The sequence below is a fragment of the Cervus elaphus genome, chromosome 22, assembly GCF_910594005.1.
Source record: "Cervus elaphus chromosome 22, mCerEla1.1, whole genome shotgun sequence".
Classification (NCBI taxonomy): Eukaryota; Metazoa; Chordata; class Mammalia; order Artiodactyla; family Cervidae; genus Cervus; species Cervus elaphus.
The window spans coordinates 40650667-40672246 of NC_057836.1; the positions used below are offsets into that span (position 1 = coordinate 40650667).

The 21580-nt window shown below is 37.8% G+C and overlaps 1 protein-coding gene across 4 annotated transcripts in view; it reads right to left on the reverse strand.

Moving 5' to 3' along the window:
- The window catches only part of AMN1 (antagonist of mitotic exit network 1 homolog), a 77769-nt gene that overhangs the window by 53213 nt on the left and 2976 nt on the right, over nt 1-21580 (reverse strand). For 2 of the 4 annotated variants that reach the window (XM_043881440.1, XM_043881441.1), the window contains exon 2: nt 21196-21256. The exons of the other annotated variants lie outside the window; for them this stretch is intronic. The gene's annotated coding sequence lies outside the window, so the exon portion shown is untranslated. The remainder of the gene's footprint in view (nt 1-21195; nt 21257-21580) is intronic. 4 annotated transcript variants of the gene reach the window in all.

The following is a 21580-nucleotide window of genomic DNA, read 5'->3' on the forward strand; positions in this document are numbered from 1 at the left end:
ACACCTGAGTGGCAACCCGGCCAAAAAGGAGCTTATGAAATTCAAACTTAATCTGGTTTTAGTCACTTGGTTTCTCCTTTTAGACTGAACTGATACTAGATCAGAGTCACTAGAGTCTAGATATAGATCAGCAAACTATAACCCATGGGTTGAGCCTGATCTTTTGCTTGTTTTCATAAATAAAGTTTTACTGAATCATAGCCATGACAGTTTATTATATATTATCTATGGTTGCTTTTGCTCTACAAAAGCTCTCCTACAGAGCTGAAAATATTTCTCTTTGGCCGTTTACAGGAAAAGTTTGCCAACCTCTGTCCTATGAAAATAATGACCATTTGGTTGAATAAACTGCTTACTAAGTCTCCCTGCAGTAGCCCATGCCCATCATGGTGGGAAATATAATGGATCTTCTTTTACTTTTGTAAAAATACTCTTATCCCTTCTGCACTTGACCTCTGCTGAGTAGGAGATGATTGGAAAAAAGTGATAGCATGTGTACTGGTAAGGGGCACACCAATTTTGTGATCATAAGGATAGCAATAACTCTAGAACCTGGGGAAGGAACACTTTAGATTCTGGGAAGTACTTAAGGAAGGGAAGAAATTCATGTTCTATTCATCCTCTAGGGAGAAGGCAATGGCAGCCCACTCCAGTACTCTTGCCTGGAGAGTCCCATGGACGGAGGAGCCTGGTTGGCTGCAGTCCATGGGGTCACTAAGAGTCGGACACGACTGAGCAACTTCACTTTTACTTTTCACTTTCATGCATTGGAGAAGGCAATGGCAACCCACTCCAGTGTTCTTGCCTGGAGAATCCCAGGGACAGGGGAGCCTGGTGGGCTGCCATCTATGGGGTCGTACAGAGTCGGACACAAATGAAGTGACTTAGCAGCAGCAGCAGCATCCTGTAGACTCAGCACTGCACCGTGGCAAAACAATTAATATGGTCCACCTGGGGCAAGTAGTAGCTGCAGCTGACAATCTGACCTACTGCTAGATTTCTCATCATTGTGTTTGTGCTATGATTACAGAAAAATTCATGTGAGTATGGAAGACCCTGAATTATTCTGCTTTGCCTAGCCTCTCTTTATAAGGGTATGAAAACATGGACCAACACAATCTTGTTTCGATATGACAGAAATAAACACAGGTTTCCCCTGATGTTCAAGTGATCTTGGGCTATTTTATGTGTAACAATCAAGGCTGCAACTACTCAGAGATGTTTTCCCATGTGATAAAAACAAAACAATGTCATGGTGATCCAAATCAATTTTATATGTTTCTATGCACAGAATAGGCCATGGACTATCTCTCAGTTGGATTTCTTTTTTGGCCCATCTATTGTTCCTGTCATTACTGATAATAGCACCAAAATTAACAGGAAAACTAAATGTCCTTGTGCAGGTCATAATGGAGACTGTCCTGGGCTTATGCTGTCTTGGTTGTCTGAAATAAGACCTACTGGTCTCCCCTGCGATTAATCCCAGTTGCTCGAGTCTGGGATTCTAGAGGCATAGCTGAAGTCAATATTGCTGGTTGGCTCATCCTCCTTTTGAGAGCAATATTAATAGCCTTAATTGATTTCTATACGCCATAAATTAAATACATTTGGCCATAGCCTCTGCCAATTAATCAGCGTGATAAAGAAGTGTCATGCCCATGTGATAATCTGTCAGATGCCAAGGTGGTAGGGCAAAAAGGTGAAATGTTGGGAAGGGCACTACCCTGTGAGTTTTTCATGGCCCTGCCTGTCTTGCTGAGAATGACAAGAAAACAAAACCCTGATACTCTATCTGGGCCTCTCTCAAGGTTCTCTTTACAATGAGCAACCTGTGGGATAAAGTAATGTCTCCCTCCAGGACAAAGAGGTTATTACTGCTTGCTATAAAATGCAGAATTTCCAAATTCAGAGTTTCTCTCCTATAACACAACCCATCCTTTGGGTAGGCATCTGTCTTGACCTTCTATGTTGCTGCTGTGTGTCTTGGAGGTCAAGGGGAAGTGACATATGCATGCTAAGGCTCATGCTGCTTGCTGTGCAATGAATAATAAAGTTCTTGGTATCTCTGACCCAAGACCCAAATCTACCAACATTCATGAAACAAGACCAAGTTAAAAACATTAGTTTGAAGGAGAGAAAAACCAAATTCCATCATCACTCCTCTTATATTTTCCTTTATACACAACTCATCTATATTTTTAATTTTTTCCATAATAGTACCCTTTTCTCCCCCCTCTATTTCTCTTGGTCTTTTTCATTTTGTTTTTTGCCTCTTCTCTGAACTCAGGCTGTGCCATGCATTCCACATGGTAAATGGTTTCCTTTTTCTGTTCCAGTTCCCTCCAGCAGCACTAGCAGAGATCTGGGACAGAAACAAATGAAATATTTCTTAAAATGTTGCTAGGAGAACTATTAAATGGCTCACAAAGACCATCCAAAAAGTCTGTCAAACATAGCAAGTTTATTAAATTAACTGCAATGAGGGTTTAACAGGGTTTTCATAATGTTTCAATAGGGGAAAGCTAACAAGGAAAAGCTATCAAACTGGGGTCTCTTGCATTGCAGGCAGATTCTTCATCAACTGAGCTATCAGGGAAGCGCTCAGGGGAAAGCTAGAGAAGAATACATTCAGGATTTGGGGCTGTAAGCTTGAGTGGTTTAAGAAGGTTCTCCCCATCCCAGATAGGGAATGCGATAGGATTAAGCAAAATTTGTGACATAATAGTTTAACACTGATGGACATGGGGTCTTAAAGTAAGCCTTTTGAAAAATCTATCCTAATAAACATAATGTTTGCCATACCAATCAAAATGTTTATCCTCATAACCAACTGATGGCAAAAATTTCCTGGAGAAAAAAGCTATATTGACATAAAATAATTTTAGTTCTTAATCCCTAAGCTTAACACAGGTGGTCTCAATTCTCAAGACAAAAATAAAAAGCAGTCAGCTAAAACTTAATAAAGCTGCAAAAGCTGTAAAAAGCAGGGTGGGGTGGGAGATGGGAGGAGAGATAGATTTCTCATCCAATAAATTGCCCTAAGCTTTATAGTTAAAACTTATTAATATTTAGCCAATCAGTTATATGGTGAATTAATCTAACAAAGAAATGACTGCAGGCAAAATGCCTGCTTTTAATGTAAGTGCTGCATAAAATTTGGCTTTAGGCCTCCTTTTCTTCTCTCTATATCCTCTTCTTTAAACTTAACCATGGCTTCACCTACCATCTATAAGGAGTTTATTCCTAATCTTAGGCTTAATCCTTGATACCTCTTTCAAGTTAAAACATATTTTTTCAAAGACGACACACAGATGGCCACCAATACATGAAAAGATGCTCAACATCAATAATCATCAAGGAAATGCAAATCAAAATCACAATGAGATAGCACCTCATACCTGCCAGAATGGCTACTATCAAAAAGACAAGAAATAACAAGTATTAGAGAGGATGTAAAGAAGTGGAAGCCTTGTGCACTGTTAGCGGGAATGTAAATTGATGCAGGCACTGTGGAAAAGAGTATAGAAGTTCCTCAAAAAATTAAAAATAGAACTACCATATGATCCAGGAAGGAATTCTACTTTTAGGTATTTATGCAAAGAAATATTTATTTATGCAAAGACTGCAAGGAGATCAAACCAGTCAATCTTAAAGGAAATCAACCTGAATATTCATTGGAAGGACTGATGCTGAAGCTGAAACTCCAATACTTTGGCCACCTGATGAGAAGAATGGCTCACTGGAAAAGACCCTGATGCTGGGAAAGACTGAAAGCAGGAGGAGAAGGGGACGACAGAGGATGAGATGGTTGGATGGCATCACTGACTCGATGGACATGAGTTTGAGCAAGCTCTGGGAGTTGGTGATGGATAGGGAAGCCTGGTGTGCTGCAGTCCATGGGGTCACAAAGAGTCAGACATGACTGAGTGACTGAACTGAACTGATGCATAGAAAATGAAAATAATAATTTGAAAGGTATCTGCACTACCATGTTCATTGCAACATTATTTACAATATTAAGATATGGAAATAACCTAAGTGTCCATCAATGAATAAATGTATAAAGAAATATGTGGCATATGTACAATAGAATATCACTCAGCCATAAAAAAGAATTATATCTTGCCATTTGCAACAACATGGATAGACCTAGAGAGCATTATGGTAAGTGAGATGTCAGATGGAGAAAGCCAGATACCACGACTTCTCTTATTTGTGGAGTATAAAAACAAAACAGAAAACCCAAACAAAAGTTCATAGATGCAGAAAATAAACTGGTGGCTCTTGGAGGTGGAGGCTGGGGCTAGGGGTTGGGGAGAAATAGGTGAACTGGTGGGCTTTTTTTAGTTTAAATAAATCGAATTAAAATTCTTAAAAATTATATTTCTAACTGCCTATTTGTTATTTCAACTGGATGTTCTGGTTAATTTTCCTGATAAAGCACTCCTCCATAATTATCTAATTATATCACCATATTCCTGGTCAACAAAGTTAAAAACTTCGGAGTAATTTTTAACTTCTGCCTTTCTTTGTTCCCTTTATTCAAAACTGCTCACCATATCTCAGAGCCAAAGGCAGTGCTATTAAAATGCTGGCCCAGTGAGGATATTAGGAACTTATGCAAGGATGTAAACCAAGCAGTTTACATCATGGAGAAGACCCATTCCTCTGGACTAAACAGCGCACTTAGAAACAGTTGGCTGCTATTCTTGATAGCAGATAACAAGTTCCTTACCTTGTTAGAAGGTAAAAAAAACCAAGGTAACCCCAGAAGTAGCTTGCTGAATAACTAGTCTGAACATATTTTGACCCCAAAAAGTTAGAAAATATTATCCGAAAATATGGGCCTTAACATGGGAGACAACACTCCAATATGACAATGAAGGTCACAGAGTCAGTCTTTTTGTTTTAAATCAAAGTTTTAGATAATTTTTCTTCATATGTTCTCTTTTCATTTTTTTTCGCTAAGCGCTATGTTTTCAAGTTCCATCCAAGTGAACTTATATACATCTATTCTTTACTCTCCTAGCAACTGCATACTACTTCATGGCACCTCTCCCAGTGATGGGCATTCCAATTCTCTTCTACCAGAATAAATTTTATAATGACCATCATCATATATGTCTCTTGGTTTGGGCTCTCTCTACCCCTTTCCAAAATTTTAAAAGTTTCCTGTCTCCTTATTCTTATCCTTATGCTCCCTAATTCGACTCTTTGCTCCCAGCATGGTTCTGAAACCTTCAATAACTTCCCATTGCTACATAATTAAACACTCATTTCATTCTGGTGGCCAACATTCTGCTCCTAATTACCTGGTTTTATGTCTTACTATTCTACTATTAATATTGTATTTTCCAGCCAGACAGAAATACTACTTTCTGTCTTCTCACATATTTCTAACTTTTCTGTTTGTCAGACTTTGTTTTTATTACTTCGTCTTGAATGTACTTCCATTTGTTAATCCCTCTTTTTGTCATTACTCCACCTATATTATAGTTATTTATATACTTGTGCTAGTCCCATGAGACTATACCTCTTTCATGCTAGTTATTTCCAACAATCATTGGCATAGTGGTTCATACGCCACGTGTGTTTTTAAATGCATGCTTAACTGAATTTGTTGCTGTTCAGTCACTCAGTTGTGTCTGATTCTTTGCAACGCCGTGGACTGCAGCACGCCAGGTTTCCCTGCCCTTCACTATCTCCTGGAGTTTGCTCAAACTCATGTTCACTGAGTCAGTGATGCTATCTAATCATCTTATCCTCTACTGACCAACCCTTCTCCTTTTGCCTTCAATCTTTGCCAGCATGAGGGTCTTTCTGAATGAGTCAGCTCTTTGCATCAGGAAGCCAAAGTATTGAAGCTTCAGCTTCAGCAACAGTCCTTCCAATGAATACTTAGGGTTGATTTCCTTTAGGAGTGACTGGTTTGATGACCTTGTTATCAAAGGCACTCTCAAGGGTCTTCCCCAGCACCACAGTTCTACAGCATCAATTTTTTGGTGCTCAGCCTTCTTTATGGTCTAACTCTCACATCCATACATGAATATGGGAAAAATCATAGCTTTGACTATATGGACATTTGTCAGCAAAGTGGTGTCTCTGCTTTTTAAGATGCTGTCTATGTTTGTCATAGCTTTTCTTCCAAGGAGCAAGCATCTTTTAATTTCATGGCTGCAGTCACTGTCTGCAGTGATTTTGGAGCCCAAGAAAGTACACTCTGTCACTGCTTCCACTGTTTTCCCATCTATCTGCCCTGAAGTGACGTGATTGGGGGCTTCCCTGGTGGCTCAGTGGTAAAGAATCCACCTGCAATGCAGGAGCTACAAGAGATGTGGGTTCCATCCTTGGCTGGGGAAGATCCCCAGAAGGAGGGTACAGCAACCTACTCCAGTATTCTTGCCTGGAGAATCAGGTGGACAAAGGACCCCAATAGGCTACAGTCCATAGGGTCACAAAGAGTCAGACATGACTGAAGCAACTTAGCCTGTATGCAAAATGGGACTGGATGCCATGATCTTAGTTTTTTGAATGTTGAGTTTTAAGCAAGCTTTTTCACTCTCCTCTTTCGTCAAGAGATTCTTTAGTTCTTCACTTTCTGCCATTAGGGTGGTGTCATCTGCATATCTGAGGTTACTGATATTTCTTCCCGAAATCTTGATTCCAACTTGTGCTTCATCCAGCTTGGCATTTCAATGATGTGCTCTCCACATAAGTTAAATGAGCAGAGTGACTACAGCCTTGACATACTCATTTGCCAATTTTGAAACAATCTGTTGTTCCATGTCCAGTTCTAGCTGTTGTTTCTTGTCCTGCATAACAGGTTTCTTGGAGGGAGGTAAGGTGGTCTGGTATTTCATCTCTTTAAGAATTTTCCACAGTTTGTTGTGATCCACAGAGTCAAAGGTTTTAGTGTAGTCAGTGAAGCAGAAGTAAATGTTTCTCTGGAACTCTCTTGCTTTTTCTATGATCCAGCAGGTGTTTGGTAATTTGATCTCTGGTTCCTCTGCCTTTTCTAAATATAGCCTGTACATCTGGAAGTTCTCAGTCCACATGCTGTTGAAGCCTAGTTTGAAGGATTTTGAGCACTGCCTTGCTAGCATGTGAAATGAATGTAACTGTGGCGTAGTTTAAACATTCTTTGGCATTGCCTTTCTTTGAAATTGGAATGAAAACTGACCTATTCCAGTCCTGTGGCCACTGATGAGTTTTTCCCGTATTTGCTGGCATATTGAGTGCAGCACTTTCACAGCATCATCTTTCAGGAATTGAAATAGCTCAGCTGGAATTCCATCACCCCCACTAGCTTTGATTGTAGTAATGCTTCCTAAAGCCCACTTGACTTCATACTCCAGGATGTCTGGCTGTAGGTAGTGACCACTCCATTGTGGTTATTCACGTCATTAAGACCTTTTTTGTATAGTTCTTCTGTGTATTCTTGCACCTCTTCTTAATCTCTTCTGCTTCTGTGAGGTCCTTGCTGTTTCTCTCCTTTACTGTGCCCATCTTTGCATGAAAGATTCCCTTGGTATCTCTGATTTTCTTGAAGAGATCTCTAGTCTTCCCCATTCTAGTGTTTTCCTCTATTTCTTTGCATCCATTGTTCACTTAATAAGGCTTTCTTATCTATCCTTGCTATACTCTGGAACTCTGCATTCAGTTGGGTATATCTTTCCCTTTTTCCTTTGCCTTTCACTTCTCTTCTTTTCTCAGCTATTTCTAAGGCCTCCTCAGACAACCACTTTGCCTTCTTGCATTTCTTTTTGGGGGGTGGTTCTGGTGGCCACCTCCTGTACAATGTTAGGAACCTCCATCCATAGTTCCTCTGGCACTCAATCAGATCTAATCCCTTGCATCTGTCAGTCACTTCCACTGTATAATCTTAAGGGATTTATTTAGGTCATACCTGAATGGTCTAGTGGTTTTCCCTACTTTCTTCAATTTAAGTCTGAATTGTGCAATAAGGAGTTCATGATCTGATCCACAGTCAGCTCCTGGTCTTGTTTTTGCTGACTGTATATAGCTTCTCCATCTTTGACTACAAAGAATATAATTAATCTGATTTTGGTATTGATCATCTGGTGACCATCTACACATTGGCCATGAGTACAGTCATCTCTTGTGTTATTGGAAGAGGGTGCTTACCTGAATACTAACTCCTAAAAATAAAAAACTATGGGTACAAAGAGACAGAAGACTTGATTCTGCCCACAGAGGTTCAGAGGATCATTTGCATGGAACCCTCAAGGAACCTTAGAATACAGTTCAGAACTAAGAGATAGGAATTAAGCCACATCTTAGGAAAGAAAGGTCAGGCCTTAGGTAACAAAGTCCTTGTTACACTGCGTTCCATGGTAGGTATGAAATAAGATTAATAACTAATATAAATGAATACTTACTATGTGCCAACCACTATTTCATGGAATTTACATGTCCTGGATTTAATCTTCATAGCAGTTCAATAAGGCAGACAATATTACCATGATCTTTCATTTACAGATGAGAAAACTGAAACCCAAACAAGTTATATCATTTGCATAAGACTGTATAACTAGTAGATGTTACATGTATGTATTGAACCCTGGTAGTCTGTTTTCCTAACTTCTACTCTTAACTTACTGTGTCTTTCAGTTCAATTTAGCCACTAAGTCATATCCAACTATTAATGATCCCATAGACTGCAGCATGCCATGCTTCCCTGTCCTTCACCAACTCCCAGAGCTTGATCAAACTCATGTCCATCGAGTCGGTGATGCCATCCAATCATCTCATCCTCTCTCATCCTGCCTTTATCTTTCTGAGCATCAGCATCTTTTCCAATGATGGCTCATTGTTCTTTGCATCAGGTGGCCAAAGTATTGGAGCTTCAGCTTCAGCATCAGTCCTTCCAATGAATATTCAGGCCTGAGTTCCTTTAGGATTGACTGGTTTGATCTCTTTGTTGTCCAAGAGACTCTCAAGAGTCTTCTCCAACACCGCAGTTCAAAAGCATCAATTCTTCGGCACTCAACTTTCTTTATACTCCAACTCTCACATCCATACATGATTACTGGGAAAACCATAGTTTAGAATACACTGACCTTTGTCAGTAAAGGAATGTCTCCGCTTTTTAATATGCTGTCTAGGTTGGTCACAGCTTTTCTCCCAAGGAGCAAGCGTCTTTTCATTTCATGGCTGCAATCACCGTCTGCAGTGATTTCGGAGATCAAGACAATAAAGTCTGTCATTGTTTCCACTGTTTCCCTATCTATTTGCCATAAAGTGATAGGACCAGATGCCATGATCTTAGTTTTCTGAATGCTGAGTTTTAAGCCAGTTTTTTCACTCTCCTTTCACTTTCATCAAGAGGCTCTTTAGTTCCTCTTCACTTTCTGCCATAAGGGTGATATCATCTGCACATCTGAGGTTATTGTTATTTCTCCCAGCAATCCTGATCTCAGCTTGTGTTTCATCCAGTCCAGCATTTCACATGATACACTCTGCATAGAAGTTAAATAAGCAAAGTGACAATATACAGGCTTGACATACTCCTTTCCCAATTGGGATCAGTCCATTGTTCCATGTCTGGTTCTAATTGTTGCTTCTTGACCTGCATACAGATTTATCAGGAGGCAGATAAGGTGGTCTGATATTCCTATCACTTGAAGAATTTTCCACAGTTTGCTGTGATCCACACAGCCAAAGGCTTTAGCATAGTCAATGAAGCAGAAGTAGATGTTCTAGAATTCTCTTGCTTTTTCTATGATGAAATGGATGTTGGCAATTTGATCTCTGCTTCCTCTGACTTTCCTAAATCCAGCTTGAACATCTGGAAGTTCTCAGTTCATGTACTGCTGAAGCCTAGCATGGAGAATTTTGAGCATTACTTTGCTAGCGTGTGAGATGAGTGCAATCGTGCAGTCGCTTGAACATTCTTTGGCATTGCCTTCCTTTGGGATTAGAATGAAAACTGACCTTTTCCAGTCTTATGGCCATTGCTGATTAATCCATATTTGTTGGCATATTAAGTGCAGCATCATCTTTTAGGATTTGAAATAGTTCAGCTGGAATTTTATCACCTCCACTGGTAGTAATGCTTCCTAAGGCCCTCTTGACTTTGCACTCCAGGATGTCTGGCTCTAGGTTAGAGACCACGCCATCGTGGTTATCTGGGTCATGAAGATCTGTTTTTGTATAGTTCTGTGTATTTTTGCCACTTCTTTTTAATATGTTCTGTTTCTGTTAAGTCCTTGCCGTTTCTCTCCTTTATTGTGCCCATCGTTGCATGAAATGTTCCCTTGATTTATCTAATTTTCTTGAAGAGATCTCCAGTCTTTCCCATTCTATTGTTTTCCTCTATTTCTTTGTATTGATCACTTAAGAAGGCTTCCTTAATCTCCTTGCTATTCTTTGAAACTCTGCATTCAAATGGATATATCTTTCCTCTTCTCCTTTGTCTTTCAATTCTCTTCTTTTCCCAGCTATTTGTAAGGACTTCTCAGACAACCATTTTGCCTTTTTGCATTTCTTTTTCTTGGGGGTGGTTTTGATCACAGCCTCTGGTACAATCATACAAACTTCTGTCCATAGTTCTTTAGGCACTCTGTCTACCAGATCTAATCTCTTGAATCTATTTGCCACTTCCACATATAATTGTGTAAACTGGGCATTGTTTTCACCTTGCCTCAGCCTCTTCATTCTTTCTGGAGCTATTTCTCCACTCTTCTCCAGTAGCATATTGGGCACCTACTGACCTGGGGAGTTCATCTTTCCATGTCATATCTTTTTGCCTTTTCATACTGTTCATGGGGTTCTCAAGGCAAGAATACTGAAGTAGTTTGCCATCCCCTTTTCCAGTGGACTATGTCTTGTCAGAATTCTCCACCATGACCCATCTGTCTTGGGTGGCCCTACACATCATGGCTCCGTTTCTCTGAGTTAGACAGGACTGTGATCCAAGTGATCAGTTTGCTTAGTTTTCTGTAATTGTGGTTTCCATTCTGTCTGCCCTCTGAAGGACAAAGATAAGAGGCTTGTGAAGCTTCCTGATGGGAGGGCCTGGCTGTGGGGGAATATGGGTCTTGCTCTGATGGCCCATGCTCAATAAATCTTTAATCCAATTTTCTGTTGATGGGTGGAGCTGTGTTTCCTCCCTGTAGTTTGGTCTTAGGCCAAACTGTGGTATGGGGTTGGTGACCTTCTTCAAAAGGGCTTATGCCAGGACTGTTGTATTTAGTGCTCCTTACCCCATGGCCGGCCACTGTCGATCCACGTCTCCCCCAGAGACTCCTGGACACTCATAGGGAAGTTTGGCTCAGTCTTTATTGGGGTCACTGCTCCTTTCTTCTGGGTCCTGGTGCACACAGGTTCTGTTTGTGCCCTCCAAGAGTGTTGCCCCAGTCCTATGGAAGTTCTGTAATCAAATCCCGCTGGCCTTCAAAGTGAAATTCCCTAGGGGTTCTCAGTCCTTTTACTGGATCCCCAGGTTGGGAAATATGTTGTGGCCCTAGAACTTTTGCAACAGTGCGAGAAATTCTTTGGTATAATTGTTCTGCTCAGTGGGTCTATGGTGGGGCTTACACGCCACCCCTCCCAGGTCTGCTGCAGCCAGAGTCCCTGTCCTCACAGCAGGCCACTGCTGATCCATGCCCCCACAGGAGACAAACACTGAAAGGCAGGTCTGGCTCAATCTCTTGTGGGGCCCCTGGGTCCTGGTGTGCATAATGTTTTGTTTGAGCCCTCCGAGATTCTCTGGTGGGTATGGGGTTTGATTCAAAACACAATTTCGCCCCTCCTACTGTCTTGTCGGGGCTTATCTTTTGCCCTTGGACATGCGGTATCTTTTTTTGGTGGGATCCAACATTCTCCTGTCAATGGTTGTCCAGCTATTAGTTGCAACTTTGGAGTTCTCATAGGAGAAGATGAGTGCACGTCTTTCTACTCCGCCATCTTTCTGGTAACTTTTGCTTATCAAGTTCTTTGCTTTCCTTGAATTTGACTGCAGCTGTTTTGACTTGTGGATTTATTTGTACAGGTTTTGTCTTACTCTTGGCTTTTTTTCACTTTTGTGAAGCCTGAGGCTGACGCCATGGACGAAGGTTGAGGTGTCGGTGGGTGGAGAAGACCTCTGCGGCCTCCATGGGCCTTGGGAAACCTCTGAAGTGCCCCAAGAACCCTTTGAGGTGCCATGGCTGCTCAGCTTTCTCAGATGCCGAACCACTCTGTCTTTACTGACAGAAAAGATATTCTGTTCGGATGAAGTATAAAAACTATGCCAAGAATTAAACCAAGATACTTTATTCAGGACTCTATACAAGTCTGAGTCTACATAAAGGAGAATCAACAGATTTCTCTTTTATGAAAAGTGATTGTGGATTGAGGGTCAGAAGTTTATGAGATATAACATAAATGCCAAATCTTATTCTTTTAGAAGGCATTTGGTAGATTAAAGCAATTGTTCTTCTCAGTCTTTTTTTGTGGCAATATTAATAGAGTGAAAGTTCCTGGAGATAAACAACTGCCTTTATAACTGCAATTTCCAGCACAATTTCTGGTGTGAAATAATTAATAATAATAATAACTAGCATTCAGTAGTATATATTACTTGCTAGTATTAAAATAAAATGGAATCTAAGCTTGAAAATCCTCCAAGAAAACAAAACCAGTTATGCTACATAAGTGAAACTTTAGATTATTTCATGAACTTAAGCAAAAGCTAACTTAGGCTATTTCTTGTATTTGCTTTTGATAACAATAGGCAAAACTTATATCATCTTCCAAAACAGTATAAGATAAACATTTTTAACCAAATTCTTGTCATCTGTAAACTTCCACTGTAATAACCAATCATTGTAAATATTAAATGACTTCCTCATTCTTGCTTTATAAACATCCTGTAACTACATAACTCTGAACTTCTAACCACTTTCAGTTTGAAGTCTCTGTTCATGGATAGCTTCTTCTTCATTCAAAAAAATATTCATAACAAATAAATCTCTCTTTATTTTCTTTTGACAGTTTTTGGTGTCAGAAGTGAGACCTATAGACAACCCCTGATTAGTCAAGAGCCTGGTGAGTAAACAAGCACCAGTACTAATAGAGTTCATTATGCTCACTATTTTCTCATTGACCATGGAGTTTCATGGTAAATCTCTCTTGGATCCAAGCATCACTCCCTTTTGTGTTGAGCTCTCCGATTTTACTAAGAATTGTTGCTGAAACTTTTTGGTAAGTACCTGACTCTATTCAAAAAGTGCGGGGTGGGGAGGAGTAATCCCCTGGTTTCAGAACAGCTTTCAAAAACAGGACCCCTCAGAGTTAAGATGTCCTAGAGAATCTAAGGTGAAGATGGGTTCTACCTGGTCCAAATCACAGACCAAGATTTTGAGACTTTTTGAAAAAATGAGTGAACTCTATGAAGGATAACTGGATTTGCAGTGGCCACTTTGGGGAATCTTTAATTTAGATATAACAGCCTACCTTAGTGACATCCTTAAAAAAAGAATATCCCAAACTTTTCAGAGACAGTGGTAGGCAAAAACTTCTAAAAAACAAAATGACACCAAAAATAGCTTCCCTAAAAGAATCCTTACGGCACACAAACAGAAAAATTTTGGTAAAACAAACTCTGGCCATAAGCAGGTAACCTTAATTTATTCCATCTGTCAGAAACAATTTGGATTCAGCTATTTAAAAAAAAATTTTTTTAAGCTTTATATTATTGTACCTGACGCATGGCTAAAATTTTAAAATGAAAGTTATATGATCTCTGTGTCTATTTATGCATATAGATGCATTATACACAAATTCATGTATGTTATATGAAAATTTTTAAAGAGCTCTATTTAATCTTCTTAAAGGAAAATAAGCACTTATATAAATTATAGAGACTAACCCACATGTTTTTCAAGTTTGAATAATCTGGAATAAACTTTACTAAATAAAAGCCAACTTAAATGTGTCGCTTTAATAAAACAGGCTTGTCCTCAGGGTTCTCGATATTAAATATAATGTGAACACACAACCATGTCTACCTAGGTTTAATAGTCAAAGAAGTTTGTGCTATTTCTATGCTACAAGATTTGTCAGCAAGAAAAACAATATAAGATGATTATTAGTTGTTTAATGTTTAAGACCAAGTATATTTATTAAAAACAAGTAGATTAAATAGATGTAAGATAAAAATCTATACTAAGTTAAATTAAATGATGGATATTCATTACCTAGCATAGCTTTTCTAGACCGCTTCTAAATATGATAATATACTGAAACATTAATTTTTACCTACTTTTGGCTTTTTAATTTTTACAATTGCTTATTTTTTAATTTTTAAAAAAATATTTATTATTATTATTTTATTTTTAGTTATGTTGGATCTTAGTTGCAATACTTGGGATCTTGCTTGTGGCACAAAGGCTCTTCATTGTAGTATGAGGGCTTCTCTCTAGTTGTGGTATGCGGGCTCAATAGTTGTGGCATGCAGAATTAATTGCCCTGCAGCACGTGGAATCTTAGTTTCCCAACCAGGGATTGAACTCGAGTCCCCTGCACTGGGAGGCTGGTTCTTAACCACTGGACAACCAAAGAAGTTCCTACTGAGGTTTAGTAATAAACACGCCTCTTGCAGATTAAAAAAATTACACTATAGAAAATATGGACAGGCCAGTTATGAATTTGAATTAAATTGAATCAGTAATTTAAAAATCTCCCAACAAACAAAACTTCAGGACCAGATGGCTTTATAAGTGAATTCTACCAAACATTTAGGAAAAAAGTTAACAGCTGTCCTTCCCAAATTAATCCAAAAAAATTGCAGACCAAGGAACACGTCCAAACTCATTCTGTGAGTGAATATCATCAATCTGATACCCAAACCAGAGAAAGATATCACAAAAAAGAAAATTACAGGCCAATATCACCGATGAACATAAACGTGAAAATCCTCATCAAAATATTAGCAAGCTGAATTCAATAGTACATTAAAAGAGTCATATACTATGATCAAGGGGGGTTTATTCCAGGGATGGAATGAATCAATCTCATCCTTGAATAGTTCAATATCCACAAAGAAATCAATGTATTATACCACATTAACATATTGAAGAAAAATATCATCATCTCAATAGATGTAGAAAAACTTTTGACAAAATTCAACATCTAGTTATGATAAAAACTCTCAACAAAGTTGGTATAGAAGTAATGTACCTTAACATAATAAAGGCCATATATGTCAAGCCTACATCTAACATCATACCAGTGAAAAGTTGAAGGCATTTCCTCTAAGACAAGGAACAAGACAAAGATACCCACCCTCACCAATTCTAGTCAACATAGTATTGTAAGCCACAGCAATCAGAAAAGAAAAACAAATAAAAGGAATCAAGATAAGAAAGGAAGAATTAAAACCATCACTGTTTGCAGATGACATGATACTACACATAGAAAATCCAAAAACCACCATCTAAAAAACCATAATTGATCAATGAATTCAGTAAACATGCAGGATAAAATATACAGAAATCTGTTGCATTTCTGTATATTAACAATGAACTATCAGACAGAGGAATTAAAAAAACAATCCCATGTTCAACTACATCAAAAAGAATAAAGTACCTAGGAATAAATATAACTAAGGAGGTAAAAGATCAGTACTCAGAAAACTATAAAGCACTGATGAAAGAAATTGAAGATGATACAAATAGATGAAAAGATACACTGTGTTCACGAACTGAAAGAATTAATATTGTTGCAATGATCATACTACTCAAGGCCATCTATAGATTCTATGCAATCCCTATCAAAACACCACTGGCATTTTTCAGAGAACTAGAAAAAATAATCTGACAATTTGTATGGAAACACAAAAGACCCCCCAACAGCCAAAACAATCTTGAGTAAGAAGGACACAGATGGAAGTATCATGCTTCCTGATTTCACACTGTACTACAAATCTACAGAAATCAAAACAGTATTGTACTGGCACAAAAACAGACACATTAGGTTAAATGGAGCAGAAGATAAAGTCCAGAAATAAACATTTTTGGTCAGTTAAACTATGACATAGGGGCAAGAATATACAGTGAGGAAAAGATTCTCTTCAATAATCGTTGCTGGGAAAATTGAACAGTTACATTTAAAGAAGTAAAATCAGAACATTTTCTCATACCATATATAAAAATAAACTCAAACTGGATTAAAGACTTCAATGAAAGGCCTGAAACCATAAGAATTCTAGAATAAAACATAAGTAGTTAAGCTCTCTGACACTGGTCCTAGCAATACTTGTAGGGTTATGTCTCCTCAGGCAAGGGAAACAAAAGCAAACATAAACAAATGAGACTAAATTAAACTAAAAAGGTTTTGCAAAGTGAAGGAAACTATCAACAAAACAAAAGGCCACCTAGGGAATATAAAGATATTTGCAAACAATATATCTGATAAGGGGTTAACATCCAAAATATACAAAGAATTCATACATCTCAACATTAAAAAACAAACAACTTAAAAAATGAGCAGAGGACCAGAATGGATTATTTCCAAAGAAGACACACAGGTGGCCAAGAGGCATGTGAAGAGACGATTGCTTCACTAATCATCAAGGAAATACAAATCAAAACCATGAGATATCAACTCACACCTGTTAGAATGGGCATTATCAAAAAGAGAAGTAACAAGTGCTGACAAAGATGTGAAGAAAACGGAAGTCATGTGCACTGCTGATGAGAATGTAAATTGGTGCAGCAACTATGGAAAACAGTATGGAGATTCCTCAAAATATTAAAAATAGAACCACCATATGATCCAGCAATTCCACTCCTAAGTATTTATCTTTAGAAAACAAAAACTAATTTAAAAAGATATATACTATACTATATTCAATGCAGCATTACTTATAATAAAGATATGGATGCAACCTAAGCACCCATCAAGAGATGATAATGTGAAATATATTGCAAAATGGAATATTACTCAGCCATTAAAAAGAATGAAATATAGCCATCTGCAACAATATAAATGGGCCTAGAAGGCATGATGCTTAAGTGAGATAAGTCAGACAGAGAAAGACAAATACTATGTAATTTCACTTATATGTGAAATCTAAAAAACAAAACTGAACATAACAAAACAGATATAGCTACAGATATAGAGAACAAACAGATGGCTGCCAGAGGGGAGGGGATGGGGTGAGGAAAAAATAGATGAGGGGGATTAAGAGGTACAAACTTCTAGTTGCAAAATAAATGAGTCATGGGTATGAAATATACAGTGTATAGAATACAATCAATAACTATAAAATATCTTTATATGGTGAGATCATGTAACTAGGTTTATTGCGATTATTACTTTGAAATGTGTAGAAATATTGAATCACTATTGTGTGTAACAGGAACTAATATAGTGTTGTAGGACAATTATACTTTAAAAACAAAAAACAAATTCATAGAAAGATATCAGATTTGTGATTACCAGAGGCTGGGGGAATTGGATGAAGGCATTAAAAGATACAAACTTGCAGTTATAGGATAAATAGGTGCTAGGGATGGAATGCACAACATGACAAATACAGTTAACACTGTATGTCACATATAAAAGTTGTTATGAGAATAATTCCTAAGAGTTCTCATCATGAGAAAAATCTTCTTTTTTTCTATTTTATTTTGTATCTATATAAGATGATGGATGTTCACTGAACTTAACTGTATATGTCAGTCAAGTCATTATGCAGTATATTTCAGACTTACACAGTGCTGCATGTCAATTATTTCTCAAAGAAACTGTGAGAAAAAGTTGTACTGTAAAAAAACATGTCTCTAAAAGTATGTTTTGTAATTATGTATTCATGAATTTGCTAATCTACTACAGGATGCTGCTATATGACAGTTCAACAACTGCATGCTTCTGAGTTTCCACTGGAAAATAAATGTTAATAAAAGTTAAATTTAATAATCAATATATAAAAATAAATACTAGAAACAAAAATGAAAGAAAACAACTTTGTATACAAGGTATGAGGGAGAAATGGGATGTATTTCTATATGAAAATGATCAGTTGTGTCCAACTCGTTGAAACCCCACTGATGTTGGCCTGCCAGGCTCCTCTGTCCATGGAATTCTTCGAGCCAGAAAACTGGAGTGGGTAGCTGCTTCCTTCTCCAGCGGATCTTCCTGACCAAGGAATCAAACCCAGGTCTCCTGCACTGCAGGTGGATTCTTTACCAATGGAGCCACCAGGGAAGCCCCAAAATCCTGGAGTGGGTAGCCTCTCCCTTCTCCAGGGGATCTTCCTGACCCAGGAATTGAACTGGGGTCTCCCCATCACAGGTGCATTCTTTACCAACTGAGCTATCAGGGAAGAATATGTAAAGAATATAGGTTGTGTTTTTGTTATGGAAAGAAAGGGAGTAATTATATACAGTAACTTTGTAAAGTAAAATTACTGATTATTCCAAAATGAAAAAAAGGACTAATACAAAGTCTAAATGAATACAGAAAGTTGCTTGTTTATAAATTTTATGTTAAAAGGTCAAATTTAGCTAAACATAAATAGATTTATTTATAAGGGTTTTTAAAATGAGCTCAGTAATAAACTGATACAAATTAGAGGTTCCCTGCCCCCCGTGTTAAAAAGTTTTAGATTACTTGTCTGCTCTTAATATTATAAAAGGTTTTTCTTTACATTTTGTGTAATCTATCTAGAAACTAAAGATTCTGTGTCTCAGCAAAATAATTTCCTATGCTTCATGTTATCTTTATCAGGTATGTAATTAGGAAAACTGAACCTTTGCAACATTACAAGAGGTAAGGCTTTTTGGCTTTATTTTTAAAAATTATTTATTTACACTAATTTTTGTCTGAATTTTCATACTGTTCGTGGGGTTCATGGGGTTCTCTAAAGAGCCTCTTGATGAAAATAAAAGAGGAGAGTGAAAAAGTTGGCTTAAAACTCAACGTTCAAAAAACTAAGATCAAGGCATCTGGTCCCATCACTTCATGGCAAGTAGATGGGGAAACAATGGAAACAGTGACAGACTTTATTTTCTTGGGTTCCAAAATCACTGCAGATGATGACTGCAGCCATAAAATTAAAAGACGCTTGCTCCTTGGAAGAAAAGCTAAGACCAACCTAGACAGCATAATCAAAAGCAGAGACATTACTTTGCCAACAAAGGTCCATCTAGTCAAAGCTATGGTTTTTCCAGTAGTCCTGTATGGCATGTGAGAGTTGGACCATAAAGAAGGCTGAGCGCAGAAGAATTGATGCTTTTCAACTGTGGTGTTGGAGAAGACTCATGAGAATCCCTTGGACTGCAAGGAGATCAAACCAGTCAATCCTAAAGGAAACGAATCCTGATTACTCATTATAAGGACTGATGCTTAAGCTGAAGCTCCAATACTTTGGCCACCTGATGCAAAGAGCCAACTCACTGGAAAAGACCCTGATGCTGGGAAAGATTGAAGGCGGGAGGAGAAGGGGACAACAGAGGATGAGATGGTTGGATGGCATCACTGACTCGATGGATATGAGTTTGAGCAAGCTCTGGGAATTGCTGATGGACTTCAGGGAAGCCTGGTGTGCTACAGTCCATGGGTTGCAAAGAGTCGGACACAACTGAGTGACTGAACAACAGCAATATGTCATTAATATGTGTTCCAGAAATTGCATGAAATTCTTAGAAATCTGACACATCCTAGTATAATATTATCAGTCATCTTAAAATATCGTTTGTCATAGAAATAGCTGAATTTATCTGACAATTTCATCATTTTTTTAACAGGGAACTCTCATCAGATCTTTAACCATGGCTATTTTTAAGTCTTTTGTCATTCACAGAGAGTTATTGTTCTATTCTCAATTCTTCTCAGAAAGTATTTACAATCAACTATAGCCCAGAATGCTTTGTCTTTGTGGAGATTCACAGAAAGGACCCTGACAAGTACTCTAGAATACAGCTTTCTAATAACTTTAAGATCACAATAGTAAACTGAGTAAGAATTTCTAGAACTCTAATGGAGAAACTGCTTAATTCATAAAACTGCTAACCCAAGATTAGGGAAAATAAAGTTTAATTCCAAGGAACCAAATGAACTGATCAAAATAACTAACTTTTATGACTTTCCTTGAAACACTGTTGGTTCTTAATGCTTGTTTTCCAGATTTAAAAATCTTTTTTTCCCTCTCCTTCTAAGTTATCTAAACCTAAAACAATTTGGTATACTTTTGTAAACAAAAATGAAACATTTTTCTTTTTCTCCTTATCTGATTCCTTCAGAATTAAAACAAATTTTAAAAAACCCTGTTATTGAGTATTCCTATTTTCATGGCAATAGATATTTGCATAAATTCAATAAGAATTTGTTCTCCCTGTAATAGGACATAACTGCTAAGTCCTTGACTTGGCTTCTTAGCATAAAGAGGCTTTTAAAGATGTAACCTGAGTTTCCTTGTTAAGTCAGTTTTAAGTATCTACAGTTGACTTTAAAATATATATATATTTGTTTGTTCATTTTTGGCTGTGACGGGTCTTAGTTGTTGCATGAGGGATCGTTTGTTGCCACACAGGCTCCAGAGATAGCGGGCTCTGCAGCTGTGGTACATGGGGGCTTATTGGCCCTAGGGCCTGTGGGATCTTAGTTCCTGACCAGGGATCGGATCTGGGTCCACTATATTGGAAGGTGGATTCTTAACCACTGGACCACCAGAGAAGTCCCTAAAGTTTACTCTATAGAGTCAATAAAGGCCCTTGGATATTACCAAAGCTTTGATTGGAATATCATATTTGAGAATGCACATAAAATCTATTCTTGCTGTACTTCTGTAAATAACAAGTCAAGTTTAAAGAGATTAGACTTATTTTACAAACAAATTACTTACTATGATTATCTTTGGTAAAAATGACTATAGAGAGAAAAAGTATGTTTAAACAGAAATCTTTGGCATACCCATAATCAAATTCTAGTCCTGCTTATTTTCTTTGGGGTTTTGTTTCTAACTGTAAACTAGACTGGATCCTGAACTCTTATGGTTTTCTCTAACATCTGGCTACAACTCTCCAAACAAATATTTTCAATTTTCTCCCACCATTCTGACTTGAAATTAAAACTAAAACTGTTCTTTTCCTCAAACCCTACAAGATAAAGCTATAGGTCTTGATATAGACTTCAGAGAATTCACCACAATGGATCAGGTACAGACAAAAAACCAACCTTCATACTTACTTCTATGTAGGCCACTGAGACCTCAGCAGAACACCTGATGACATCATCACTGACATTCAAACTGCAAACCAGGAAAATCTATCAGTTTAAAACTGCCATCTTCATTCCACCATCTAAAAATCTAAGCTCAGCTCCCCAAATTTTCTTGACTGGCTGCTCTCTAGACTCAACAACTGCATTTATACTTTGTTCCAACTAATCTTTAATCTTTGCCTTTCTTTTGTTTCCATAGCAATACTTATTAAATAACTGATTGCTTACACCATATAAAAGCTTACTTACATGGAAGCTTACCTATCACACTTCCTCCTAAAATAAGGCATCTTCATGTTAATCCCATCCTAAGTAACCATGACAAAGTTCAGTACTATAAGACACTAATGTA